This window comes from Mauremys mutica, chromosome 2 (assembly GCF_020497125.1).
Source record: "Mauremys mutica isolate MM-2020 ecotype Southern chromosome 2, ASM2049712v1, whole genome shotgun sequence".
Lineage (NCBI taxonomy): Eukaryota > Metazoa > Chordata > Testudines > Geoemydidae > Mauremys > Mauremys mutica.
The window spans coordinates 81764599-81778209 of NC_059073.1; the positions used below are offsets into that span (position 1 = coordinate 81764599).

At 41.8% G+C, this 13611-nt stretch overlaps 1 protein-coding gene across 4 annotated transcripts in view; it reads left to right on the forward strand.

Moving 5' to 3' along the window:
- KCTD1 (potassium channel tetramerization domain containing 1) overlaps positions 1 to 13611 on the forward strand; it is a 145851-nt gene that overhangs the window by 5817 nt on the left and 126423 nt on the right. Inside the window, exon 1 of one of the 4 annotated variants that reach the window (XM_045004486.1) lies at positions 2873 to 3003. The exons of 1 other annotated variant lie outside the window; for it this stretch is intronic. The gene's annotated coding sequence lies outside the window, so the exon portion shown is untranslated. Of the gene's footprint in view, positions 1 to 2872; positions 3004 to 13611 lie in introns of those variants that run through there. 2 more of the 4 variants (XM_045004485.1, XM_045004490.1) reach the window with 2 other exon arrangements.

The window sequence follows — 13611 nt, forward strand, 5'->3', positions numbered from 1 at the left end:
ATCAATAACATTATTTATAAAGTTTCAAAGAATGCCTTCTGTCATGAAATCCAAAAGATGTGGCATTGTGAGCTCATTGTGGGATGTTTACAGCCTTAAAATATTCTTCTTCGTGCAAGTCTGTAAAACCTAGGCTACTCAACAAAGAAGTGTTACACAAAATAAATATACAGGGCCACATGGTGAACCCCTTATATTGGTGAGAAGTTACTCACCTGAGCAGTCTCACTCAATAGAACTGGTCAAAGTTATCTATCAAACCATTCTGTGAATGGAAAATACCTTCTTTAACAAAACAAATTTTCATGAAAAATGTCCATTTTTCAAATAAACGTTTTGGGTTTTCATCAAACTGAAAACCACAATTTTTCGTAACCCCCCAAAATTCTCCGGTTTTAAATTTCATTTAGGCACCAACCCAAACAATTTCAAAGAGAATTTGATGAAAACAGGAACACTTGTCTACATTTTTCACTGTAAAAAAAACAAACAACAACAAAAAAAATACTGATCAGCACTACCACTAAAATAAAGAGAACTGCTTTGGTGAACGTGTGCTCACCAATGCAAGAGGTTTGCAATCTGCCCCATTGATAGGATCTTTATTTTCTTCTAGACTTTTTTCTTTCTGTCTTCCTTCTTGCAATATAACATTACTGTTGATTACATAGTTATGTTATTTGATGTTTCTTTGGTTTATTTGTCTGTATTCTTTTCATTTCCATCTTACTCTGTAAAAAATGAATAAAGATTTAATCAAGAAATATAAACAAAAAGTCTCTTGCCCCAGCCTCCCAAACCTTCAGCAGCCGGAACTTCCCTTTGATCTACTGATCACCTGGTATGCTCTCTGTGAGAACTGGTTTATTTGTAAAACTAGATTATAAACTCTTTTGAGGAAGGGCCCAAGCCTTCTCATTGTTGTGCATGAAGCAGAGCATACTGCTGGCACTCAACAAGTAATTAATAATAATAACCGCTGCTGCTCAGGAACCAGTGTTGCCAGAGGCAGGGAGGGGAAAGAAGGGAGGAGTAGCAGACATTGAAAATATTGATAATCCTCAGAGGCCAAGACTTTTAGGGCTTACTAGAGGAGCTCAAAATTAGGGTAAAGCAATATTGTAGAGTCAGAGCAGCTTTATTTCTCCATGTGAATTGAACTAGAGGTTTATGTAAATTGTCCTACCAGAATAGATCAATGATCCATCTCTAATCTGACATTTTGCCTCTATCAGTGACCAAGCTTGAATGCCTCAAAACATATTTTAACTCACTATGTGCCCACTGTATACCAGGCACTTTCCAAACAGTGAAGACAGATGGTCCCTGTTCCAAGGACCTCTTGGACTAACAAGTAGACAGACAATTTACCAGAGGCAAGAGGAAAAGGGAAGGGGAACAATAAAAGGCAGACAAAGCCTAATTTATATATGGCAGCTTGATTCACTATAAGCAGCATGGCACAGAGGGTTTTTAAGAGGGATTTAAATCTGGATGATGTCAGAAAAGTTGTACCAAACATAGGAGGCCACGTGGAAGAAGGCATAGAGAAGCATGGGAAAGCTGAGAAAGGGGTAAACAAAGCTATGAACATTGGCAGGGCAGAGGAGACAGGGAGCAACCTGAAGCTTGACAAGGGATCAGGATCAGGATGGGGACAGTTACGTAGAGCCTTCTGGGTGGTTAAAATTTTAATATGCAATGGCAGATGGGGAGCCAGCTGAGAGGTTCCAAGATGGAAGTTACCCAATCAAATTGGCAAGCAAGGAAAATGAGTTTAGTGGCTCTGTTTTGTGTGGACTGAAAAGAAGCTGTGTGTGTGTGTGTATGTGTGTGAGCAGTTCTTTCAGTTCTGTGGATGTGAGAGAAAACAGCTGAGACCCAAATGTCAAAAGGGACTTAGGTGTTGCAATGCCTAACTTATAGGTGCCTTGAAAATCACTAGAATCCACAAACCCCGTGTTAGGCACCTAAGCTCCCTATACTATGCATAGGGAGAGACAGGTGCCTGAGAGTGGCATCCACAAAAGCCAGCACAAGAGGCATGGAGCTGCTTAAGACAGCTGATGGGAGATACCAATGAGAGGGATGAGTCATAAGTCCCACCCCTGTCACCAAGCTAAGTACTTAAGTCAAAGCTGAAAAGAAACAACTGGCAATGCTTACTGTCCACAACTGGCAATGCTCTCCTTGAGTCAGGTGCCTCAGCCATTCTTGCAAAAGCAGCTTATGTGCATGCCTACCTCCACATACAGCTAGGGCTGGAGAGGGTGCTCTCTTATCTTTAGCTCAGTGGTTTTAACGTACTCATCCAGGATATGGGAGACCCTGTTTCAGTTTCCCTTTCTGCCCGCTGAGAAGGGATTTGAACAGGCAGAAGGGAGTAGTGAATTGGGACAGTGCTTAATTTGTGCCAGGGCTGAGCACCTCTAGACTTGCTGCATCAATTCTGAATGTAAAAAAATTTCTTGAGCCTCTGCACCTCTTTCATTACAAATTAAGCACTGAATTGGGATCTCCCACATCCCAGATGAGTTCCTGAGTCTCCTCCCCTGTTTTGGGTGGAGTTAGGTAAGCTCTGAGCACACCTGCAGGTGAGATAGGCAGGGCAGTGCCTATCTTCACCTGGTTTAAAGATTGAGCTGGGGCTTAGGTGTGAAATAGGGGCTCAGATGCTTACCTGAGGCAGCAGTATGCATGGTCACTGGCAGAAACAGAGATGCCTAGGGAACTTTTACAAGGGAAATGCACCTAGTGAATTTAGGTGACTACAGGGTTAGGTAGTAGCTGAGTGGATGTTTTGTGTATAGCAGTAGTACCTAAATCCCTTTGTGGATCTGGGCCTGAGTTATCTGTTGAACCTGGAGTACTCAGAGCAGGTGAGGCTCATCATCCAATTAGGCATTCAGAAATAGGGCTGGATGCCTTCAAGCAAGAGCTGGTAGCTATAGGAGAAGATTCCAGGCTTAGAGAGGGTTTCTCCATAGTGCAAAGTGGAGTTTGGTATGTATGTGATTTATTCCTGGGCTAAAATTCTCTATATTAATTTAGCTCTTGCTCTTAAATGTGTATAGAACTATATGCTGCCTATCCCAACATTCCAGATGACCAGAGTGTTTAAGGAAGAGCCTCCATTTGAGTTGAAACATAGCTATAACTTGCTCACAGAGAGGCATTTATTCCATTTGAGAAGGATTCTTGTGCCACTTGTGAGAGAAGGTTCCAATGTGGCTTTCTCTACACTACCATAGTGGCTCTTTTGCACTATAGTGTCATGAGCCAAGATAGTAATGAGGGAAACTTCTTCCTGATCCAAGTTGTGATCAGTATGGTCTGAAATATGAGACTGGCTGGACCTTGTAGGGTCTTGTGGATGATGTCAGGAAGGTTGTACCAAATATAGGGGGCCATGTGAAAGAAGGTATAGAAGGGATCTTGTGAAAAGCTGAGGGAAAGGGCTGTGTAATCCCCTAGCTCTCCCACTGGACTGGGACTCAGGATACCTGGATTCTATTCCTGGTTCTGCTCGTGACCTTGGACAAGTTACTTTCCCCCTGTGCCCCAGTTTTCCCATCAGTAAAATGTAAAGCACTTGGAACTCTATGGATGAAAAGTGTTTTGTAAGAGTTAGGTGGTAATTCATTTATTCTATTATTCCAGCTAGTGTAACTGCAGATTCACATGAACCTTACATTATTTTAAAATCTTAATAAGCTATTTGCCTCAATAATATAATACAGATGTAAATGCACAGTTTATGTATAGATAAACTAAACCTCTTACTCATTTAAATGCTAATGCCTTTTTTTTAAATTCGATCAGGTGCCCTCTACTCCTCCTATTATTAAAGGCATCTGGTTTCTCCTTGTTCAGACCATTTATTATTTTATGTACCTCAATTTTGTCCTCTTTTACTCTTCTTTCCCAATAAAATAGTTCTAGTCTTAATCTTTCTCTGTTTAGAAACCCCCCTACACATTTCTAATCACTTTTATTGCCTCTAGCTATCTAATCTAGTTATCTATCACTCCTCCTCTCACTGGATCTCATTGGATCTTTTTTTAAAGCTAGTTCAAAAGCCATCACTGGGAAGGAGACTTAAGGATAGTCTTGTGGCTAAAGCACATCACTGGGAGCCAAAAGTTCTATTCCCAGATCTCCTGCTATGTGACCATGGGCTTATTGCTTAACTGCTGTGTACCTCTGTTTCCCCATTTGTACAAGGGGATAATAATTTATACATATGGGTGTTGAGGCTTAATTAATGTAAAGTGCTGTTTGATCATTGGGTGGGTGGAAGGGGCTATAGAAGTGCAGCATATGAAATATAGTAATTTAATTTGTTTTTCCAAGATGCAGTTGTGTGTTTGGCTGTTGAGGTGTGCAATTTTTAACTCTTTGATAGTATGTCATAGGAATGTTTTGTATTGGTTACACTATTGCAACATTAGGTTCCAAATACGTTGAGTCAGGTCATTTTCTCTTTGGTGTTTATGGTGAACATCAAATGGAAAATCTGAATTACAAATTGGACAGGACAAGTAGACTTAGAAGTGAGCTGTAGCTCACGAAAGCTCATGCTAAAATAAATTTGTTAGTCTCTAAGGTGCCACAAGTACTCCTGTTCTTTTTGCAGATACAGACTAACACGGCTGCTACTCTGAAACCTGTTGTTATTTTAATGTGTCCTAAGAGAGCCCCCATTTAAGTCCTGCTAGGAGTGAAATATGGAGTAGTTTGATCCCCTATACAGTAGCACAGGGCCCAATCCTGTAAGGTGCTAAGTACCCTCCACTCCCATTCCTGCTTAGTAGGTTGCAGGATGAGGCCATAAGGACTGCTGGCTTGTCCCTAGTTTAAATAGACTGACTAATTAACATCAAGCTCTTCAAAAGCACTATTAGAGATGACCAAACTAGTTGGATGCTAGGGACAACAAAAGGGGTTCACAACCTCATTTTTAATGTGAGACTTGAATATCTCAAGTATGACCAAAATTTTGTATCTCACCTACTCTATATTTGCCTATTCTCTCCTTTCCCTTCTTCCTTGGCACCTCTCTTCTCCTGTAGCACTCACAAAAAAATTCCAAGTGGCACTGCTTTCAGATCCTGTTTAGTTGGGTTATATCTCACCCCTCCACCCCCCACACGTACTGGTTTGTTTGGTCTTTGTTCTGTGCATGCTAAGGAGGGGCCCAATCCTGCAAGATTTTTCACATGAGCCTGACGAAGTCAGTAGGACTACTTCTATGATTAAGGGTATCAGAACTGGCCCCAAGGCTGGTTTCTTCTCTGCAACTCTAAAAGAAGAGGAGGTTGGACTGCACTGTTTAGCAGTGGAAGCCAGTGGTGTGGTGTTTTTTTTTTCTTATCCTCCCACCTCCACTACAGATGAAGCTGCTTGGTGGGTGTGTGTGTGTAACATTTCCTGTGAAAATCAATGGACTCTATCAGATTTTCAAAGCTTAGATCTATGCTTCCCTTTGCCCCCACTTGATGGGCAGCTGGCTCTGCCAGCCTCTCACTACTTGCTGTGACTATTATGTAAATCTAACCATGGACTACATTTGCTCTTTCACCCAAGCAGTTATCACACACATTTCCCTAACACTTTAAAATTATGCCTTCCAAACATTTTCTGACATAAATTTAAAAGTCATCTATTGCCAAAGTGATTTTTCAGCCCTAGCAGGCATGTTTTTATTTCTTTTGGTATAGTTAAGATAGTTTGAAGCTCTTTTACACAGGCTTCCAAGGGTCAGTTGCTGGGTATATTCAGAAATGTGTATATATACATTTTAGGGCACAGAGTAATTTTAAATAATCTGTGATGTTTCCCTGTCATGGATTCCCAGTAAAACAGCTAATTTGAATGTAACGTTTCCTTCCTTATGCATGCTGTTGGACCACACAGGATATAGTACAAAAAAGTGGCTTTGTTTCTTCCTCTCTCCCCCAACTCTGATTCCAAGCCTACAGCTGTATCAGAGCAGATGGCCCCTCATCCTCCACTTCTGCAGGCCACAAGCAGGCAAACCCTGTCCCTAGCCCCAGTGAAGTCAGTGAGTGTACATGCATAGTGATCTGGTAGGTTGCAGCTCTAGAGCCTCAATCCTTCAGTCTCTCACTTAGTAAAGCTGTCAGTCCTCAGCCTCCAAATCGAAACACCTTGCTCGTGTTCAGATCCTAGTCTTTATTCTCTCTTTCCACTTCAGGTCCCTCTGCTCTCATTGGCCTCAATGGGAACAGGAAAAGATCCTCCCATCCTTCTCAACCCCTTTCTCTCAAGCTTTTGGCATTTTTCTCTCAATACTTGTTTTCTCTCTCCAGGTTTAAATGCTGTGCACCTGGTTTTTAAACTGATTAAAGTGGTTTGTCCTAAAATAGCTGTGAGATGATAAAACAAAGCATGTGGTGTTTTTAGGCTTTAAACCAAGACTTTTCTCTCTTGTTTTCCACTTTCTCCCTGGAGCATGTCAGCTTGATAACACATCCAGCTCTTTTCTAGAATCCTGCTAGTGTCCTTGACCTTTGTGAAGCATGTTTCAGCACCAAATAACTTGTCATTTCCCCCCTAAATGCCCTGCAAAGACCTTTGCTTAAGGTTGCATTTGCTGTCTGTGTGAAATGCAACTGTGACAAACAACTGAAACTTCAGAGTCTTGTGTCTGGGCTAGTATTAAAGAAAAGAAAAAAGCCAAATAGACAAAGTAGGACCCAGTGAAAGCCTTTTGGGGCAGGAAGAGAAGCATGACAACTAACACCTGCACTGTATTGAAGTAAAAATATAAACCAATAAATGCCCTGGGTTTGGAGGAAAGAGATGGTTTTGGCAAGAGGAGGAAACTAGCTTTTTTTTTTTTTAATAAAACCCTTGGCCTCAGCATGGAACTACTTAAGCATACCATAATTGTGTCACAGAAGGTATGCATACCCTGAAACCAAAAAGGAAGCAGAAAGGCAAGACCAAACAAACAGTGTGATGAACCAAACAAGTGACCTTCAGGAAATGGAAATTTAGCCTTGGCACAGGAAGGAACATAAACTAAGGCAGGAAAAATGTAAAATTGGAAGTAGGAAATATAGGTGGAAATTTTCAAGAGCAAATAGCCAAATACATAAAATAAGTTTTTAAAAAATATATATATTTTCAAGAGAATTGGTGGGTCTGCTAGACTAGATGAGACTGAAGGGTGCAATTAAAGTTGACAAGGACATTGCAGAGGCTAAATTATTTCTTTGCTTTGGTCTTAAGCAGGGAGGATGCTGGGAAGATACCCACCCCATACCAGCTCTATTCAGATAATAAAAATGGGGCCCTGTCTAAGATTGAGGTGTTGGAAGAGGAAGTGGAGGATCACAATGATAAAGTACCAAGACATCCAGCGCCAGGGACATTCACCAAAGAGTCTGAAGAAATTTAGGAATGAAGTGGCTGGTAGTTGCTAACAAAATTGTTCTCTCTCTCTCTCATTAAAATCCATTATCTTGCTGTATGAGAGAATGGGAGGAGGACGACAAATGTTGTCTTTTACGAAGGTGCTAATCTTTTTGACTAGGAAAATTGGTTGGAAATAATTATGGAGTTATAAATTCTTTAGATGGACATCCAAAAAAGTGTATTCTAGGACTAATTTTTAATATATTTATTAAATATCTGAATGGTGAGGTGACAAATTTTGCAAATGAGACATCATTATTTAGTCAAGACCAGAGAAAACTGGATAATTTCAAAGGAACCTAACAAAGCTTGGTGAAGGAGCACAGTGGAATTCAGTGTCTACAAATGCAATGTAATACAGACAAGTAGAAATAATTTGAACTATTCCTACATGTTACTGGGTTCTAAAAAAACTGTACTGAATGAGGGAAAGACCTGGGCATCATTGTAAACAAATCAATTAAAACCTCTCCTTGGGGTGGGGGGAAGCAAACAAAACATGAAGGCATATAAAGAATGGGATAGAAAATAGTTCAATTTAGTTCAACTATATGCTCTCACCTGGAGTGAGATCCTTATACCTGCTCCAGCCCCACTGAGCCAGGTTAAGGGGCTGGAGTGCCATGGGTGGGGAGGGGTTGCGGAGCAGAGGGAAGATGGGCATAAAGAGGCTCTCAAAGCCAAGGTTCCAGCTGGGGGAGGATTTCTTAGGTGCAGGTAGACAACTGTTAGGCTGCCTTCCAAGCACCTCTTGCAAGCTCTGGCGTAGGGGACCTGCCAGCACCTGGCTGCAGGTGGGAGGGGGAGTGCTGCTGGCAGGGCTGTGGAGATTCTGAATAGCACTGCATCTCCCAGGGCAGCCTGGGGTGGCTGCTGTGACTTAGGCCCCAGAGTTGTCTAAGTGATGCTGGGAGCCTCTCCAGTCCCTGGAGCAGCCTAGGATTGGGAGGGTACAAAGGTAGCTTAAAGCCAGGGCTCAAATGGTTGTAGCACTTTTGGGGGCATGCCAGTACTTCTGTGCCAGAAGTACCAAAAGTGCACTGGCACTTTTCTCACAGGGCTCTCCCTCTGGACTGCGAGTGCTGTGCTGCACCTAAGAGGCACCACCCAAAAAATTAGAAGCACAGGAATACTCAGATGGAAGTCTAAATATTGGGGCTGTTAAGGTTAGCGAGGAGGAGACTGTAAGGGGGGGGACATACAAATATGTACAAAATAAAAAATGGTGTTGAGGTGCACTTCATTTTATCTTTCCTAGAACACCACAACAGGGGTGGGGTAACAATGGGCAAGCTTTCTAAAGAGTAGCTTTCTTCTGACCATGAACTTTATTAAAATATGGAAACTAGTATTATCCCAAAAGCACTCTGCTTTTCTGAAAAACTTCGGTCCAGAACTCACCCCTTCACACGCACCCTCCCACCCCCAAATCTGACTTTGTTATAGATTTAAAGAAACAGTTGACATTCTCACCAAGAGGACATTTAGTACAATGGAATGTCAGCAAATTGAAAACTGATACAAGTAAATATATATCTTACCCACTTCATAACTTACCTGTGGATCTCCTGGACACAGATGCCACTCAGGGCAAGAGCTTACTATAATTCACTCAGTTCAATGGATGCCACCCATCTTCAGCAGCATGCCAGGACCAGAAGGCTGAGTGGCATTGCTCCCCAAGCTATTAGGCATGAAGTCAGGACTCTGGCTGCATTATTGCACAGTCAGCTATCAAGATGGCTTACTTCATGATTGCATCTTAAAGCCCCACCAAAAACACCAGCTAAAGTCAAGATGCCCCTTTTCTGAAATAGTTGAGCCTCTCAGACAGTACATCATACACAACCTTTCCAAGGATCAGCAGCAACCTGTGGTTAGATCAATAACTCATTTCTTAGTAGTTGGACTACTTAGACTTTTGTCCCCTAGTCTCTCTGAATTAGCTCTTAGAACCCCTTAGAACAGCCACATGAACCAAAAGATCCTTCTTCGTTACAACTGGATACATTGTCGCAGGCAGTTTAACTTACATCTTTACTGTTGGGACTGCTTAAGCTTCCTTTCCTGCCCCTTGGAGCTCAAGAACAAACAGCGTGCCATTTGGTTATGGACTGCCCTCTTTAGCATCTTGGTGGATGGATGTGCTTGATGTCTCCGCATGATGCTGCCATGTAAGTGGCTACATCACTTACCCAGCATCTAATTCATTGTGCCATCAGACTCCATACACTAGAAGAAGCAGTGTGTAGCCTTCTGATGAACAGAGGAAGGGATTGGTGCTAATGGGAGAGAGAGAAGACTATAAAAGTTGTCAAACATAAGAATGAGAGAAAGTGGGGAAGGAAAAATGCATAGAAAAGATCAGGAAATAGAGAACAAGTGGAAGTGAGAAAATGAACCAAAAAAGGAGAGAGGACCACAACTGCATCAGGATATGGTGTGAGTGGAGGTGCGTTGGGGGGGGGGGGGAGAGGGGTTGCCCTTACCCAAAGCCATCCTAAGGATCTAGGAGATTTCACACAAAAAGAAGCCTGGGAACCACTAATTGGTGGTGGTAAAACAATCAGAAAGTTAGTTGATTTTTTAAATGTGACTTGTTTTTAATTGTTTACTGATCTCCAAAACAACAAAACATGGAGCTATAAACCAATGCAACTATATTAGATTTGTTGAATAAACTTGCAAATATTGTCAAAATAATTCCAGGGTGTAAGATTCTAGTAACCAGGGAGAAGAGCTTGTATACATTTTATGACTTTGAAGTAAAGTTCATGTGCTGTTTGTGAAAACCTAGTTTGTTCTCATGATATGTATTTTATGTTCCATGTCAGTGCAATAATGAAGTCAGAAATCCATCTGGTAAAGGATAACCTCCCTGCAGATTTCCAGTTCATTGTTATGAGCTTGATCTTACCTCCTACTAGCCAATGGCAAAGATGCCATGGATTTCAAAGCGAACAGGATTGAGCCCTACACATTGTCCCCCTATGGAGACTTTCCAATTCAGAGGCTACTTTTCCTATTCCAATGGCTTTTTTTTTTAAATCCTTGCTCCCACAGTAGTCACATTTCTACTGGAAGGTTTATTCTGCTGCTAACAAATATTTTCATGTAAAAATGTGCTAACATGAAATCTTTAATGTTCTGGCCAAGAAAGAATTTGAGAGGAAGCATGAATTAGGAGAAATGCTAGTTTATGGGAAGGAATAGGATATGATTAAAGCACAGAATGAGCTCCTTTAATCTTGCAGCAAATATGATGTTTGTGGGATGTGAGGATTACAGGTTGCTTGTGAATAATCAGAGTTCAAAATACTGATCTTATTGCAGGCTACAGAATCAGAATTTCAAGGTCCAAAGCTCACCAATGGAAATTGTAGGGGGGAAATTATTTAGAGAAGGAAAAACTAAAATGAGGAGGCTTGCAACAACACAAATCACAATGGTGAGACATTAGATTGAACTGTGCTTCCACATACAGCATGTGGGTTTTATTTCACATGTTAAAATCAAAACCTGACTAACACTAATGCATATCAAATCACACATACAACTGAAGAGGAGATAATTCCTAGAACCCCCCTCTAATTCTAGTGGGTAATATTATAGTGGACCACTAGGTCCCCTATAATTAAAGTTTACGCTCCTATTAACAAAATTATTTTTTCTAAGATTATATTCCCTGTTTAGATTTTGTAGTTCTTTAACTACTCAGGGGGACACTGTGCTACCTTTTGGTCTTTTCAGATTGTGCACTGATCTATACTTCCCTCTGTTCAATTTCAAAGTATTTTGGTGGCTTGGACTACACTACAGACTTATGTCAGTATAACTACGTTGCTCAAGGGTGTGGAAAATCCCTGAGCAATGCAGGTATACCGACCTAGCCCCTGATATAGACAGCGCTATGTCGACGGGAGGACTTCTGACATCAACAAAGCTACTGCCTCTCGGGGAGGTGGAATACCTACGCCAACAGGAGAAGCTCTCTGGTTGGCATAGATAGCGACTTCAATAAGCGCTATAGTGGTGCAGCTGCTCTGCTGCAGCATTTGAAAGTTCTAATGGACCAAGACTATTGAACACTAAATTTCTAATCAATGACCATGCCAACATGCTGTGCCCTGCAGAGAAGCCCATGAAATATAAGGGAGAGTGTAGTGCATGACTGGAGGAACTTTTCTCATGTGCACCTTTACAGGCTATGATGAAAGTTATTGTTAATACACTTGTCTCACATCATCCTTTTTTTTCCCCTCCAAGAGAAACAATCCTGCAAGACCCTGAATATTGGCTACCTGCTCAGGCCAAAGGGGCAACAAGACAAAACTGTAGGACCCAGTCCTGCTCCACTGAATGCCATGCAAATTTTGCCATGGACTTTAATAGCAGCAGGAACTAGGACTGAGTTGTGCATGTCCTCCTGTCTGAACTCTGGCAATAATCTATGTGGACACCACTTTTACCAATGTTATCCAGGTAGAACCATACATTGTTTGGGCATCAGAACACAGTAAGAACAAAATAATAATACAACCTTGCTGTTAGATGTCACTTCTCATCAGCAGATCTCAAAGCACTTTGCAAAGGAGAGGTATCTGTCATTATCCCCATTTTACAGAAAGACAGGCACAAGCTGAGGCACAGTGAAGTGACTTGTCCTTGGTCACCAAGCAAGTCAGTGGCAGAGCCAGGAAGACAACCTAGGTCTCCTGATTCCCAGACCAGAGCTCTATCCACTAAACTGCCTAAAAAAGAAAATGGGAACAAAGTCTCTCCATTTTAGCATGGAAGACCCCCCCGCTCTGTGAAGTTTACTGATTTTTTTTTAATACGTATATAGAGTATGTTAAAAAGACAAATATGAACTCGTTACTAGACTGACCCTGTAGTTCCTGCAGATTAAGATAGAAACAAACATAAATGAGTCCCTTTCAGCAACCCTGCCCAAATATCTACTCAGTTACAACAGATGGATGGTATTGACACACTCACCCATGTAGTATCAGTAACCTATCATAGAAAATAACTATTATCACAGTAACTTTTTTACTGCTTGCATGAATCCATACTGTAGGTGTTGTGCGCAAAACATCAGGACTCGGATAGCAGTTCCTGGGATTGCATGCATAACCTACCTACGTCCTTCCACCATGTTGGTCATCCTGTCTGATCTTCCTCAGTATCCTGATGATGAGAGGAGTTGGCAGGAAGACACATAGAAACATCTGGCTATTGTCCAAGAGGAATGAATCTGTTGGATGTCCCAGATGACTCTTGCCTTTGGATCCGATTAGGTTGTGTTTAGTTTTGTGTTCCATGCCAAAGAGGCCCACCAGAGGGGTTCCCCACCTCAGGAACAGAATGGTAGCTAGTGATTTGGAGAGACCACTCATGCTAGGTGATGTGCTTTCTGCAAAGACATTCTTTCCCTGGAAAATGGAGAGCTGCTGCATTTGTAATGTAGTGATAGACATACCTATGCTGAGAGGCTATAAAGCTTTGGAATGGCTGAACTGCTCAGCATGTCTGTTAGCTGAAATAATATTAGAGGACAATTGTATTGTCCACTTAAAATCTGAACAGAACTGTACTTCAGATGAGGTAGGAGTCCCTTGCAGGCTAGATTGCCTTGAATTAGAGTATTTATATGGAGATTGGTCTCCACCCATGTCCAGAGGCTTTGAATTGTGAGTTGAGCCATCTGAGCTCCCTTGAAGTTTTGAAGCATCCATCATGGGTACAACAAATGATGGAGCTGAAATGAAGGAGGTGTCTTTGCAAGCATGTTTTGGTTTCACCAATCATAAGAGAGACGACAACCTCACAAGGGACAGAGACTTGGCTAGGGGGACTGGCGCACTATTCTTAGTGAGCCTTGCACCAGTGTCTGTCCAGATAGGCCTCATGGATGCATGTTACTTAACAGTCACACAGACAAAATCTAACAGTTGTCCGAGGATTTGCCTGGGGCTTGAGTCCTTGTGAATATTGTCTGGAATCTGTCTTGTCATAGGTGTAGGAACTAGGGGTGTGGGAGGTGCTACTGCACCCCCTGGCTTTAAGTGGTTTCCCTCATATACAAGGTTTACAGTCTGGTTCAATGGCTCTCAGCACCCTCACTATACAAATTGTTCCAGCATTGTGTCTTGTGGGATATGTTGT